Source organism: Panicum hallii, chromosome 4 (assembly GCF_002211085.1).
Source record: "Panicum hallii strain FIL2 chromosome 4, PHallii_v3.1, whole genome shotgun sequence".
In the NCBI taxonomy this organism is placed as follows: domain Eukaryota; kingdom Viridiplantae; phylum Streptophyta; class Magnoliopsida; order Poales; family Poaceae; genus Panicum; species Panicum hallii.
This window is the reverse complement of record NC_038045.1, coordinates 39,037,450-39,052,777: the sequence shown is the minus strand read 5'-3', so window position 1 is coordinate 39,052,777 and position 15,328 is coordinate 39,037,450. Positions and strand designations below refer to the sequence as shown.

The 15,328-nt window shown below is 51.8% G+C and overlaps 1 pseudogene; it reads left to right on the top strand.

Moving 5' to 3' along the window:
* Positions 1-15,328, top strand: part of LOC112890468 — a 35,647-nt pseudogene that overhangs the window by 7,904 nt on the left and 12,415 nt on the right.

Here is a 15,328-nt window from a genome sequence, read left to right as displayed (position 1 = left end):
ATGGCGTACGGTGCAGAAATATACACACAGCAAAGTACCAGCATGATGACACAAATGATGGAAGTTAGATCTGAACTTCGAAAACCCCCTTCTTTCAGGCTAATTAACCCTGAAAAAATGATTAATTGAATATTTAATCCAAACAGTCCACCAAATGACCCCTCATCTTCGGAATATTCCCAAAAACGACTCTTCCACTTCGAAACAGTAAACTTTTTCCCAACTGCTGGTTATTTAACCCCACGATAGCAATAAGAAAAGACTGTGCTTCCGATCTGCAATTCGCCAAGAACCGCAAAAATTCCCTAATAGAGCCACACTCCGCCATCTTCTTCCCGAAGAAATCCCAACCCCCCAGATCTCCCCGCCCCTCTCCCCGTAGCCCCCGAGCAACTCGTGGCGAGCGGATAAGGAGATGGCGCCCAAGAAATCTGAGAAAGAAGAGAAGAAGAAGAAGGCCGTCAAAAAGAAGTCTGCGCTATAAGTTTGCACCTGGTTGTACAATGAAAATTCTGCTCTTTTCGACTTGTATGATGACTGTCTCGACTTCATTAGGGCTGCAAGCACCGTGAACCTCCAGCTGAAACCAGCCACAACTACTCCAGCCCCCGGGTCATCGACCCAAGAAGAGTCTACAAGTGCAGGGCCAGTCATGGCTGCGACAGCCCCCGAGCCGTCAGCCCCCGTAGGGCCGACGCCCGCGGGGCCAGCCCCCGAGGCGGACGCGACGCTGCCCGACTTGCCGCCCCTTGAGCTCCAAGAAGGCGAAGCTGGAGCCGGTGGCAAGGAACAAGTCAAGGCCCCTGTTGCCGCTCCTACGGATGGCGCAGGTAAGCATCTGACCACCCACGGCTAGCTGCCAAGACCCAGGCGCAATGTGCTGAAGACATTTGTACTTGTAGGTGCCCAGCATCCGCCACCTGAAGAAGCCGCGAGGACCTCGGGGGATCCTCGTGAAATACTGAAGGCTGGGCCCGGGTACAAGAATGTCATCAACACCGACCTGGTGGATGACCCCATGCTGACGGCCGAGAACATAAAGACCTTCAAGAGGACCTTCAAGGAACTGTACAATTTTGCCATGGTAAGACCTGAGTATTGTTCTGCTTGTACGTACTTGACAAGCTATTTTGACTCAATCTCCGCCGTTACGTAGAATGTGATCACTTACTCCCAGAAGAAATCGGAGAAGCTGAACGCGGTTGTGAGTGGTCACCAAGAGCTAGCTGCCCTGGACAAACGCATATCCGAGGAGCTTACGAAGAACGGCCTGCTAGAGAGGAAGCTCCAGATGTTGGAGCACGAAAGGACTCGGGAGACATAGCTCCTCAAGAATGATCTGCGAAACCTCGAGAAAGCCAATGCCGAGCTCCAACAGCAACTCGAAGAACAAAAGAGGGCGCTCGAGGAGCAGAAGAACGCGCACCAGGAGCAGCTCAAAGAGCAAAAGAAAGCGCACCAAGGTAAGCTATTGCTTCCCTCGAGTACTTTCCTCGATCAATTTATCCTGAATTCTGAAAAACTCTTCACCACAGAACTTAGGAAAATCTTAATGTGTAAAGGAGAGCTACTTACTGATGTGAAGAACCTGTTGTATCACCATACAGATGACATCGAGAGGTTGCAGAAGGTGATCGTCGACTGCCTTCAGCAAGTCAAGACGCTGAGCGAGAAGGACGAGCAGCGACAGAAGGAGCTGGAGGACCTCAGGGGGGCCGCCCAGGAGCTGGTGGACATGGTGGGTCCACCAGAAGAAGGTGAAGCGAGCCGGCGGCCCTTGCTAGAGCGACTTCGCAAAGCCCCGAAGAAGGTGCTCAAATTCCTCTCAGAAGCTCCGGTTGCGTGCGTCAGCAACACCCTCGCGTTTGTGAAGTCCTTCTTGCCAGACGCGCAGCTGGAAATATTTGCTCAAGGAATGGCAGCGGACTGCACCGAGGGACAATTCGATGAGTACCTCCAAGAAGCCCAACCTGTAGCAGAACAAATAGTACAAAGTGTGCTGCAGGATTAGGGTGTAAGAAACAAGTACTCATTCTCCTGTATATATATTGTATTCGATGTCTCTACTTGTATGTGTGTGTCTTGACTGAATTGGAATCTAGGCTTAAAGGCTAAGTAGTAGACACTACCCTGGGTGCAGCGACCCGGAAGGTTGCCATAGCTCCAAGTAGGAACTCATCTAACAAGTTAGCCATAACCCGATCGAGCGGGTCTAAACTGTTAGGAAGGAACGCGAGCATCGTCGCGGGAATGCCGTGCTTAAGGCAGAAAAACAAAACTACCCCGAGTGCATCGACTCTGGATGTAGTCAAGGTCGCTTCTCATATGAGCGCGCTCCACAAGTTAGGTAGGACCCGGACGAACGGATCGAACTTGTTGGGAGTGAGTGCGGGCATCGCCGTGGGTCTGCCGTGCTTTTGGCAGAAAGCGAGACTACTCTGAGTATAACGACTCAGGATGTAGTCGAGGTTGCTCTTCATGCGAGCCCATCCAACAAGCTGGGTGTGAACCAGTCGAACGGATCGATTTTGTTGGAATATATGCCGTAGCGAGCGACCATCCAAGGTCGCGGCGGAAGTCGATTTGTAGAAAGTAAGAACGGAGGCGAGGCTTCCATCAAAACATGAAGTCGATAAGATACAAATGTGGCCATAGCCTCCGTATAATTCATGACATGAAGTCAATTTATGTAAATACTGCCCGTGGCCGTAGCCTCCGTATGTTCATGAAGGATTTTACAGCCTGAATCTTGTGGCGCACAGCATCCAAATTGATTCGATAAAGAGAGACCGCCTAAGCCCCCCGAGATTCAGCTATCTTCGGAAATCTTCTCATGGATAAAACTTGCGCAGGTTCTGGATGTTCCAAGAATTCGGAACATCTTGACCCTCGGGATATTGTAGTCGATATGACCCCGGTCTTGTAACCTGTTTGACGATGAACGGGCCCTCCCACCTTGAGTTGAGCTTGTGTGGGCCGGATTCGTCCTGAAAGCGACGTAGGACCAAGTCACCGATGCTGAATGACCGTTCCCTCACGTTGCGATTATGATATCGCCAAATCCCCTGCAGGTATCGGGCTGACTGAACAAGAGCGATGCAGTGAGCCTCTTCAACAGAATCGAGCTCTAACTGCCTCACCTCGTCCACCTCGCCTTCGTTGTACATTTCAACCTTTGGGGATTTCCACATGATATCAGCCGGCAAGACAGCTTCAGATCCGTACACGAGAAAGAAAGGGGTCTGTCCTATGGCTTTGGACAACTGAGTCCGAAGCCCCAGACGACATGTGGCACCTCATGTATCCATTTGCCTCCCTTCTTGCTGTTTTCATCATAGAGTCTCTTCTTGAGGCCATCGATTATCATGCCGTTCGCCCGCTCGACTAGTCCATTGGCCCTTGGGTGTGCAACAGAGACATATTTAACCTCAATGCATGCATTCTCACAGAACTCCCAGAACTGGGTGGCCGTGAAATTTGATCCCAAGTCCATGATGATGGTGTTCGAGAAGCCGAAGCGATGCAAGATGTCGGAGATGAAATCAATAACCCGATCTGGTGTGAGCTTGGCTATCAGCTTGTACTCGATCCACTTGGTAAACTTGTTGATAGCCACCAACACATGAGTAAAACCGCCTGGCGCCATTGTGAAGGGCCCAATCATGTCAAGGCTCCAGCAAGCAAAGGGCCAGGATGGTGGTATGGTGATGAGGCTGTGGGCTGGGACATGAGACTGCTTGCCGAAGAACTGGCAGTTTTGGCACCTGCGCACCAGATCCTCAGCGTCAGATATTGCAGTGGGCCACCAGAAACCGGCCATGTATGCTTTCCCCACCAGCGTCCTCGAGGCTGCGTGGTTGCCGCAGACACCTTCGTGTATTTCCCGCAGTATATCATAACCATCTTCCTTTGTGACGCACTTCATGAGAACGTCTGACCGGGCACCGCGCCGATAGAGCTTGCTGTCAACTAGGACGAAACCCTTACTTCTGCGCATGACGCGTGCCGCCTCGGCGCTCCTTGCATCGATTCCTGCCGGTAGCCTTTGATCCCGGATAAAGTCGATAAAAGCCTCTCTCCAGTTCTCGCCCAGCATCATGACCTCCCGATCGGGTTGTTGAGGACCCGCATCGGTGGACATCTGGGGCGAAGACTTGATGGATGGCTGCTTGAGCTCCTGGACAAAGACTCCCGGTGGGACCTGAGCACGTGTTAACCCCAGTTTGGATAAGATATCTGCACCAACATTGTGCTCCCGTAGCACATGATGAACTTCCAGGCCGGAAAATTTATATTCCAACTTACGCACTTCCTGTACATAGGCGTCCATCGTCTCCTTGTTGCAATCCCACTCTTTGTTGACTTGCTGTACGACAAGAAGAGAGTTGCCATACACAAGTAGTCGCTTGATCCCTAGTGATATTGCCAAACGAAACCCGTGAAGCAAGGCTTCATACTCGGCTTCATTATTGGATACCGCCCACAGGAGCCTTTGTCGTTGCGGTTGTCATTTGGGCGCCTAAGATTGCTATCTTGGTGCCGCGAGAACCGCTCCCGCATCTTCTCCTCCTGTTCGGACCAATCATGCATCATATCACGAAGGCTCGCAACAGTCTTCGGCCTGTTCCGCCCAAAATCCCTGTAGATGCCTGGGTCGGTGATGCCGTTGTAGAAACAGTCGATGATGTCGTAACAGAGCCACTACTGAGGAGCCTGCTTGCCATCGTACTTAGTGATGCTGATCGACTTGATGCCCTCTGGGTACTTGTAGCTACTGAAACGTACGGAGAAAGCTGAGAAACGGTCGCTACAGTCAGTACCTTCGGTTTCGACTTCTTCGCGGACCTTGCGCCTGGAGGAGATCACGGACCGCGCGTCGCGGCCTTCATTAATGTGCTGGCGCAAGTCCTCTGGAGGAGGTCGATGAGTGGCCTGTCGCGGGTTACCCCCTGGAGGTGGCTGCTGCCTCCCGCCAGGGGCCTGGCTTCCGTGAGCGTTGTCGTTGTTGTGGCCGGACTAATGTCGAGGACGACCGCCAGCTGTTCGGCTGTGAGCCTGGCTCCGACTCTCACCCACGCGCTCCTCCCTGAAGGTGGACGCCGGGTTTTGCTGATCCAGCTGGATCTAGGCCCTCTGCGCATAAAGAAGTGCTTGATGCACGTCAGGATCATTACTGCGCTCGAGTATGGCCGTCACCCTGGCAATGTTGGCCACCGGGGTCCTAAAACCCCGTTCGCTTACGGCGGCAAACTCAAGGTCAAGCTCGCGATGCATAGATCGCCTACGCTCGTTGGCCCTCCTCCGCCGGATTGTGCGGGCCCTGTTCCTGGCTCGCTGCACCTCACGATCGGCGTCGTTCTCGTCGTCGGTGTTGGCTGTGGCCTCGTCTTCGGAGACCGCTTCAAAATCGTCGATGGGGAAACCACCATCGTCCTCGCCTTCTTCAGCCATTAGCACCTGACGGGAGACGAGCTCATCAGAGCTCGCATCGACTAGCTCAGTCGACCCCTCCGCCATAGTGACTAGCGGCCTTCCCTCTTGAAAAGGCAAAGGTTCGAGGTGGGCCACAAGCCGACCCTCAGCCTCGAGTAGATCGGAGAGCTCCATGCCCTTCCAATGTATGAAGCGTCCCTCCAGTACGGAGGTGATCATCAGATCACTGGCGCCAAAACAACCCGAAGCCCCCCGACACGCAGTGGCTTCAGGCCTTCCAACCTAGAGTAGAGAGTCCAGGTCTTCTTCTAATGCAGAGAAGAACTCGGACAAGTTGGCCCCCTGAAGATCAGTGGCCAAGTTGCGTGAACCAAGTCGAGATCGGTTATGCGAGTCCTTAGATTGAAATGAGTCCAACCCAAGGGAAGTTGCCGCACTACTTGATGAAGTCGAGCCTGGAGCAGACTCCACCTCGATCTTTGTTGCAGAAGCATGGGTCGACAAGTCGTCGAGATCATCGATGAACTTGTCGAGGTCGCTGCGGGGATCCGCAGCGGAGGTCTTTGGCTTCATGTCGACGAGGAATCGCCGGAAATCGTCTACACCATCTGCGATGCAGACCCATGAGCCAAAAACGAATGTCGTACCCCGAGAGGGAACTGACTTGGAGAATTTGAAAGATGCCATCGAGCTCGCCGGTGGATCTTCGACGCGCTCCCCTACCTGGCGCGCCAGCTGTCGGTGTTTAACTGGCTGCCCACTGAGGGATATACCCAAGGTGGTAAGTTTTGGGTGAGGAGACGCCGAGATCAGGAACTCGAAGGTGCAAGGAACACAAAGCTTAGACAGGTTCGGGCCGCAAGACGCGTAATACCCTACGTCCTGTGTAGTGGTTTCTATTGCCTTTTGTGTGAATGATCTAGAGATCTTCTGTTTTGAGAGGGGTCCCTATCCTCCCTTATATATCCGAGAGGCCAGGGTTACAAAGATACTAACCAACACCAGCTAAGGATTATATCTCGAGTAGATTCCTCCTGTATCGGTTAGCTCTATCTCCTACTTAAACGGGATAAATAGGAGATAAACAAGATGAATAAGAAATAAGACGGACTTAATCTCTTAAACCTCTTTAAACTACGTTATGTACACAGTCCCGTGGCCCCGGGTCTGACATATACCACTGCTGCTAGCTCCAAGTCGTGTGTAGGATAGTTCTGCTCATGTTTTCTCAACTGACGGGACGCATATGCAATCACATGTCCTTCTTGCATCAACACACAGCCAAGACCCTGCTTAGAGGCATCACAATAGATGTCAAAACTCTTGTGAATATCGGGCATAGCCAACACCGGTGCGGTCGTCAGCCTTTTTCTCAATTCATCAAAACTGTTTTGGCATGCCTCTGACCATTCAAACTTCTTGTCTTTCTCTAGTAGCGAAGTAAGAGGTTTCACTATCTTAGAGAAGCCTTCTATAAACCTCCGATAATATCCCGCGAGTCCCAAGAAACTCCGGATTTCCGACACTGTCGTAGGCGGCTTCCAATTCAGCACATCTCTGACCTTCCCTGGGTCTACTGCAATACCTCCCCTGGTGATAACATGACCAAGGAACGAGACCTCCTCCAACCAGAATTCACATTTGCTGAGCTTCGCATACAACTGGTTATTCCTGAGTTTTTGCAAAACAAGTCTCAAATACCCCTCATGTTCCTCCTCATTCCTGGAGTACACCAGAATATCATCGATGAACACCACCACAAACTTATCAAGATACTCCATGAACACCTTATTCATTAGATACATGAAGTAAGCTGGAGCATTAGTCAACCCAAATGACATGACTGTGTACTCATATAGCCCATATCTGGTAGTGAAAGCTGTCTTGGCAATATCTGAAGGTCGTATCCTCAGCTGGTGATACCCTGACCTCAAATCAATCTTGGAGAATACCTTAGCTCCCTTCAACTGATCAAACAAGTCTTCTATGCGAGGCAATGGATACTTGTTCTTGATAGTCACCTCATTCAAGGCTGTGTAGTCAACACACATTCGCTGTGTACCGTCTTTCTTGTCCACGAATATCACTGGTGCTCCCCAAGGTGAAGAACTAGGATGAATGTACTGTTTATCTAACAATTCTTTCAACTGTTTCTTAAGTTCTTCTAATTCACCGACTGACATTCTATATGGCCTTTTAGCAATAGGTGCAGTACCAGGTAGAAGATCTATGATGAATTCTATGTCACATTCAGGGGGCATACCTGGCAAATCATCAAGAAAGACATCCGGGTACTCGCAGACAACTCTGATGTCCTCAATCGAAGTTGCCTTCAACTGATTTACTGCACAATCTGCTGCTGATGGGAGTGTTGCAACGAACTCGAATCTTTCACCTTCTGGACTAGTGAGAACCACTGATCGCTTGGAACAGTGAATCACTACGTCGTACTTCATCAACCATCCCATTCCGAGAATAATATCAATACCACTTGATGGCAAGACTATCGGGTTTGCACAGAACTCCTTGCCCATGATCTATATTTTTACCCCGAGACATCGATACACAGCCCTCATATTTCCCCCAGGTGAATTTACTAACATGGAACTAGGCATGGTGCATAGGGGAATAGAGTACTTGGCAACGTACTCAGCAGAGATGAATGTATACGATGCTCCAGAATCGAATAAAACTGATGCAGGGGCTGAGTTGATAAGAAACATACCGAACACAACGTCCTGAGCCTCCTGGGTTGTCTTTGCGGCGACATGATTTACACGCCCGTGGACGAAGTTCTACTGACCCTTGCTGCTCTGCGGCGTCTGGTTGTTGTTTCTAGGTTGTTGTTGTGGGGTCTGCCTCTGTCCGTTGTTGTTGAACTGGCCTGGAGTGTTCTGGCCATTTTCCTTCGGACAACGGTTGGCATAGTGTCCCGCTTCACCACATCTGAAGCAAGTATTACCACCGGCGGGAGCAGGGGCATTGTTTCTCATCGGTGTGCCCGTAGGAGTGCCCTGGCGATTCTGCGGAAAGTTGGAACGCTGCACTAACTGTCCGGCATGCTGAACTTGCTACTGCTGTTGGCCCTATTGGTTGAAGCGCTGGTACTGACTCTGCCCGAAGTTGACGTTCTGTCCTCCTAGGCGAAAAGGTGTTCCTTGCGGGGGCGTGTAACGAGGGCGGGTATTGTTGTTGATCTGCCCTGAGGGCTCAAACTTCCTTTTCTGCTCACCCATCTCCTGGCGAGCACGCTCCACTAGGATGGCATTGTCCACCATTTTCTGGAAGTTCTCGAAGGTATGCACCATCAGCTGATACTTGATAGGACCGATCAGACCCTCCCTGAAATGATCCTGCTTTTCTTCGTCATCGGGTACATCTGCGGGAGCGTAGCGAGACAATTGGATGAACTTGTCTCGGTACTCACTCACAGACATAGACCCCTGTTTTAGTGCAAGGAACTCCTTCTTCTTGAGCTTCATCAGACCCTTCGGTATGTGGTGTTCCTGGAACCGATTCCTGAACTCCTGCCAGGTGATGGTGTTGGGAGTGTCGTGGGCTGCGGTGTAAGCATCCCACCAATCTACTGCGGTCCCTTCCAACCTGCCCGAGGCGTAAAGGACCTTCTCTCTGTCAGTGCACTGAGCGATGTTCAACATTTTCTCCGCTGTCTTGATCCAGTCATCAGCTTCAAGAGGATCAGATGAGTGAGAGAACGAGGGAGGTTTGTGGCTCATGAACTCCCTATGTCTGTCCCTTGCTGGTGGTGGTGGAGGTGGTGGAGCTTGGTTCATCTGAGCCTGCATGTTGGCGATGGTGCTCGCCATTTGGGTAAGCAGCTGAGTCTGGGCGGCGAGAAACTGCTCCATCCCGGCGGGTGGCGCCTGGTGTGGTTGACTTGGTTGCGGATCGGGGTTGGTGTTGTTGTGCGTCCTCCATCACGGCACTGCAGGCTGATCAACTCCTGACCCGGACCTGGTGTTCACCATCTGATTGGGTTAGAAAAAGGAGGCTCATGAAATCAATCATGGAAAAAGGGTAGAAACAAGGGTAAGATAAAGATAGTAAAGAAGTAGACATCCCCAAAATTTTACTAAACTATCTATTTGTATTAATAGCTTGATATGATTGTGGTCATCACTCCACAATCTATCGCAATCATTACAAAGATCCAAATCACACCATTTTCACAAAACCAAGCACACCTTCACATTAATCTAATTTAACACACTATTAAGATCGTTCGAACTAGCAATTACAAAAGACTCTTAGAAACTTCTATCTAGAAGAAAATACACTCCTATCTTAATTCCTAAATCTATCCTCTCTAACGATAGCTGGTGCGGTAGCCGGGCTCTCCATAGTGAACACGCTTGCGAGGGGGTGACTCAGGCAAGTACTCCCTCGGCTCGTCGTTGTCGTACTCCGGGGATAACACTGGATCTCCTCTCAGCCGAGCCTCTAGAATTGCCTTCTCCCTGATGGTCTTCATCAGCTTTTTCTTGACCTCCTGGATCTCTGCCCCGGCTGCGTCTAGATCCGTGCTGAGAGCGGCGACCAGCTCCTGCGTAGTGTCCATGAGCAGACTCCCTTCCCCAGGGGGTGGGGCAGGAATCTGTGCACAAGTAGCTCCCCTCTTGCGCCGTGGAAACTGATGAAACTCAGTGCCCTGGAGCTCATCCTTATAAGCATGGCAGAGGTAGTAGAGTGCTCTCTTGGCAGCTTCACTAGTCCCTGCGGCCAAGGTCCTCCTGGGCACCTCGTCAATGTGTTTGGAGTACTCCACCCAGCAGCCAGGTCTCTCATCCGGGACACAGATCACCACTGCCACCAACCACTCTTCCTCCTGCTGTGCATTCCTGAACAAGTGGGCCTCATAACGCGGCTTCCGCGGAAAGCCAATCCTCTGCATGGCCCTCCAGAGAAGCGCGGGGAATGGACCCTCAGCAGAGTCCAAGTGAAGTATCTGCTTCTCATAGTGAGGCTCAGGTGGTGGTGGGTTTGTGGCGGCGGCTGGCTCTGGATCATCATCTGGATCGTCGTCGTCATCTCCTGGCGCACCTGAGTCATCATCACCATTCTCATCCTCATCTCCATCTGCGGCACCTGAATCACCACCATCTCCTCCTGCAGGGCCCTCATTGCTACCACTTGAGACCTCAGGATGGTCCTCTGGCAACTCCATGGGCTCCTCCTTAGTGTCGGTGTCCACCCATCCCCCATTAAGATGGTTGTAGTAATAGTAGTCGTCCTCTAGGTCAGACACCTCCTGTGAGTGATGGATCGGATGCGGTGGTCCACGGGTGCTCTTACGAGCAGTCTGCTTGTTTCTGGCCATCTGTAATAAAAGTGAGGGCAGCGTAAGATAGAGGACATTTAGAAAAATGCTATGGATGACCTTAAAGCAAGATGGTATTTTTGTAAAAACATCAACACACTTGAGAGACAAGCATGAATTCAACGGGAAAAAGGTAGTGACTTAATCAAGAAATAAGCAGTTTTCAAAAGCAAGCATGCAGAAGCTTGGTTACTAAGCGAGATAAGACTTAAAATTCGACCATTACTAACTAGGCTAACGTCCTACAGTTAACACGGCTCTGATATCACTTCTGTCACACCCGGTTTAGAAAAGTTAACTGAATGCATCCCATATATGCGCCAGGATCAAATTCCGCACATACAGTAGGCGTCACAAGCGAATATCCGAAGCAATGCATTAACGAAATAGAGTATAATAGTACTTTATTACATGACCGGCAGTCTTAAGCTTAAGCGAATAAGTAAACGTCGATAGATAGCAGCGGACTTCAACTTCACAGGCAGTTGACTGGGAGACATACGCCTAGTATTCTTCGAAATCTTCAAGAAACGCCGGTGAAGCGTCCCCCCATCAGGGAAGACTTAAAAGTGTCACTTTATCAGTCCCAGGAGGCTGATAACACTTTTATTTCATCAGATGGTACATCACCGTACAACTCTATGCGGTAATGGGCAGTGAAGCGCCACTATCGCGAGGATTACAACCAGAACCCACACAACTACACTAGCTACGAACAAAGGATCATCGGAGTCTTGCGCCATGCGGAGCTCCAACGGTGACCTCACCCACAGGCAAGACTGGGTGCAGGACGGAATCCTACTCGTCGTTCTCGGGGACGTAGTCGGGATCCTCCACTGTAAAGTAAGAACGGGGTGAGTACAAACGTACTCAGCAAGTCCAATCACACCCATGGGGGGGGTTATAACAGAATTAGATGCACAGGATAATCCAAGGATAAAGTTACGGTTCTTTTGCGGAAACACAATTATATGCAGGGGTTCGTTTTAAAAGCATTTTTCAAAACAAGTCTTCAAGTGTCTAAGAACACACGATGTCAACCTGTACGGATCCAAGTTTCAAGCCGCTACCGGACTCCCCGTCCATTGTAGCACACGGCACCAATGCCGGATACTTTTCAAACAACTCACACCAGTCCAACCCTCCCAGAGAGAAACACTAGTTATGTGACCACACCGTAACATGCTCAATGCCGTGAGCACGGCTATTCGAATAGGTTTTAACTCTGCAGAGGTGTGCAACTTTACCCACAGGTGGGGTACCACAGCACGAACACCTTAGTGCCGGTGCAGATCCCATCGAGGCCCTTACCCATCGTAGCTAGACCTGACTAGCCATCACGGGATCTATCAAGGGGTCATTCGACCTGTCACCGAGGTTTAACCGGGGCATAAGTCACACAGAGCTTATCCCGTCCCCTTGATCACCCGTTGCTCCCAGCTCTCCTGATGGCTATCAGACTAACCAGTGGGGTTAGGCCAAGCCGTTGCCCATACAACGGTCAAGTGGTTCGCACTACGAGAAGCTAGGTGAGATGTCACATCAACTCGGTCCTTAGGGGTGACAAGATGGATATCTCCCATCCACGCTCAACCACACAGGTACGAGCACACCAACGGCAATTCACACAGAAATGCCATCCATCTCATCTAACTCGCTTTTCAAAACCACATTTTATCCCTTCCCACACACACGCATTTTCTTTATAAATCAGGCAGTCAAAGTATGGTTATTTCAAACAAGGGTGGCTATCCTACCGGGTTTCCAGCACGCAAAACAATGCAATTTTATAAAACAGGCCATTGGGTCGTGTTTATAAAAACTAGGACAGAAATATGCATCAAAGGGCGGAATTGAACTTGCCATCGTCAAACCCTTGCGGAAAGTCCTGATCGGAGCACTGTCCTTCGGGTTCGGGGTCGCAGTACTGGTCCTCAGTTGCTTGGTCGCGGTCGGGAACCTCGTCGTTCACTCCGTGTCCTACGACGCAAACAAACAGACACACAATCAAGCGAAAGAACTAAAAGCTTTTATCGTTGGGCTTGAATCGGAAATAATTTAGTTACGGAGTTAGGGGTGGTATCTCTAGGTGGTATCTTAATGGCATGGCTGAAAACTATACTAGAAAGGGTGTGGTAAAGTTTCGGGTCAATCGGAGGTCGTTTCGCACATAAAATGACGCGCTAAAGGTGGTTTCCGGGCTCAAACGGGGGTTCGAGGGCTTGTTCATAAATATCAGAAAAGAGTAGGGATCTATTTGCGAATCTTAAAAATATTCTAGGCATGCTAAAAGGTTGTCAAGTATATCTAGATGTATGCATTGGAGGGTTTGAATTGAAATACAAAACAGGCGAGGTTTCATTTGTAAAACGGGAACGGATAAGGGTACTCTTAGAGAGGGGGGGGTTTTCTTTGGAAAACAGAAAAACAGCAGGGGGGTTTTGGGCAAAATGGTTTCTTCCTCCTCTCCTCCCCCGTGACAGAAACAGAGGAGGGATTGGGGGGGCGCCGGCGGCCCAATCCCGGCCGGCAGGGCACGGCGGCGGTCCGGGGGGTGGGGGAAAAGAGGGAGGGGGGCGCGGGGAACCCATCCCCGGCCTCACCTTGGCTCGGGCTGCAGCGGGGGGGGCTGCCCACGGGGGCTTGCGGCGGCGGGCAGAGGCGTCCGTGGGGGCGGCGCCGGGCTGGGGGATGCGAGGGGCCGGGTGGTGGAGGTGGTCGTGGTGGTGGTGAGCCACGCGGGCGGCCTATTTATAGGCCGAGGGGAGGGGCGGCGAGGTGGGGGAATTGAGGCGGCCGGCGGGCGGTGCGGGCGCCATTAATGGCGTCCCGGCCGCTTTCTTTCGTCGTGGCGTGGCGTGCGGGCGAGCACGGGGCTGTGGCGGCGTGCGGCGCGTCGGGGCGGGTGCGGCAGCGGCGGACGGCCCGGCCCGGCGCGGCAGCGGCGGCGGCTCAGCGGGCGGCGCGGCATAGCGGCGCCGGGTGCGGGCGTGTGCGCGTACGGCACGCGCGGCGCGGGCCAGGGGCGAGGCACGGGCGACGGGCGCCGCGGCGCGCGGCGCGTGAGCACGCGGGGCACGCGGGGCGCGCGGGCGGGTGCGTGCGCGTGCACGCGGCACGGCCGGGGGTAGCGCGGGCGCGGCGCACAGGGCCGGCGCACGGCTGTGCCGTGCTCGGGAGCAGGGGGGAAAAGGGAAACAGGAAGGAAGGGAGGAGAAAGGAAAGGGAGGAAAGGGAAAAAAAAGAAAGAAAAGAAAAGGGGAGAAAAGGAAAAAGGAAAGGGGAAAAGAGAGAAAAGAAAAAGAGGGAGGGAGAAGGGCCGGCGCCGGTCGCGGCGGTGACCGCGGCCGGTCGGCCACGCGGGGAAGCGCGCGGTGCGAGGGAAAAGAAAGACGCGTCGGCGCCAATCGCGGCGGCGACCGCGGCTGGTCGGCCACGCGTGCGCGGCATTCGTGCGCCGAATCGTGCCGGCGCTAATCGAGGAAAGCGGTCGCGCAAGCTACCGAGCGGTGGAGGACCTGGTTAGGGTTAGGGTTTCGTCGTCGGGTGGTCTCTGAATGAAGCACCCTAGCGCGTGTTTTAATTTGGTGGATTTTCAGGGCGTTACAAACCTACCCCACTTAAATGAATCTCGTCCTCGAGATTCGACTGGCTTCTAAACAAATGGGGAAATTCCTTCTTCATGTCTGCTCCATTGAACCCTGCATATCCGTACTTCGGAGTTTCTTGTCCTTCTTGTGACAGTGTCTAGAATCTTGACCGGTACTTCTTGGTATCGCAAATCCGGCTGCAGATCTATTGTTTCCGCCAGCACGTGTTCTCCCTCGGGTACTCTCAAACACCTTCGTAATTGCGATACATGGAATACTGGGTGTATATCTGACATTTCTCTTGGCAACTCCAGCTGGTATGCTACGGCTCCGACTCTCTTCCGAATTTGATACGGTCCAATGTATCGGGGGGCCAATTTTCCTTGTACTTGAAACCTTCGCGTTCCTCGAATGGGTGAGACTTTGAGATAAACAAAATCTCCTGGGTGGAAACTTATCTCTCGCCTCTTTCTGTCTGCGTAACTCTTTTGTCGGGACTGAGCTGCTTTCAATTTCTCGCGGATCTCCGCTACTTTTTCTTCTGCCTCTTTTATAAAGTCGGGTCCTTCTAGGGCACGTTCTCCGACTTCCGACCACATTAGGGGAGTTTTGCACTTTCTTCCGTAGAGAGCTTCGAACGGCGACATGCCCAGGCTGGCTTGGTAGCTATTGTTGTACGAGAATTCCGCGTAGGGCAGACTCTGTTCCCAATCATTCCCGTAGGTTAGTACACATGCTCTCAGCATATCTTCCATGATCTGATTCACCCTTTCGGTCTGACCATCCGTCTGTGGGTGGTATGCGGAGCTAAAATCTAACTTAGTGTCCATGGCTTTATGTAGGCTTTTCCAAAACCTAGATGTAAATTGGGTCCCTCTATCCGAGACGATTCTGCTGGGCACTCCATGTAACTTCACTATATTTTCCACGTAAAGTTTTGCCAGCTTTTCTCCGCCATAAGTGGTCC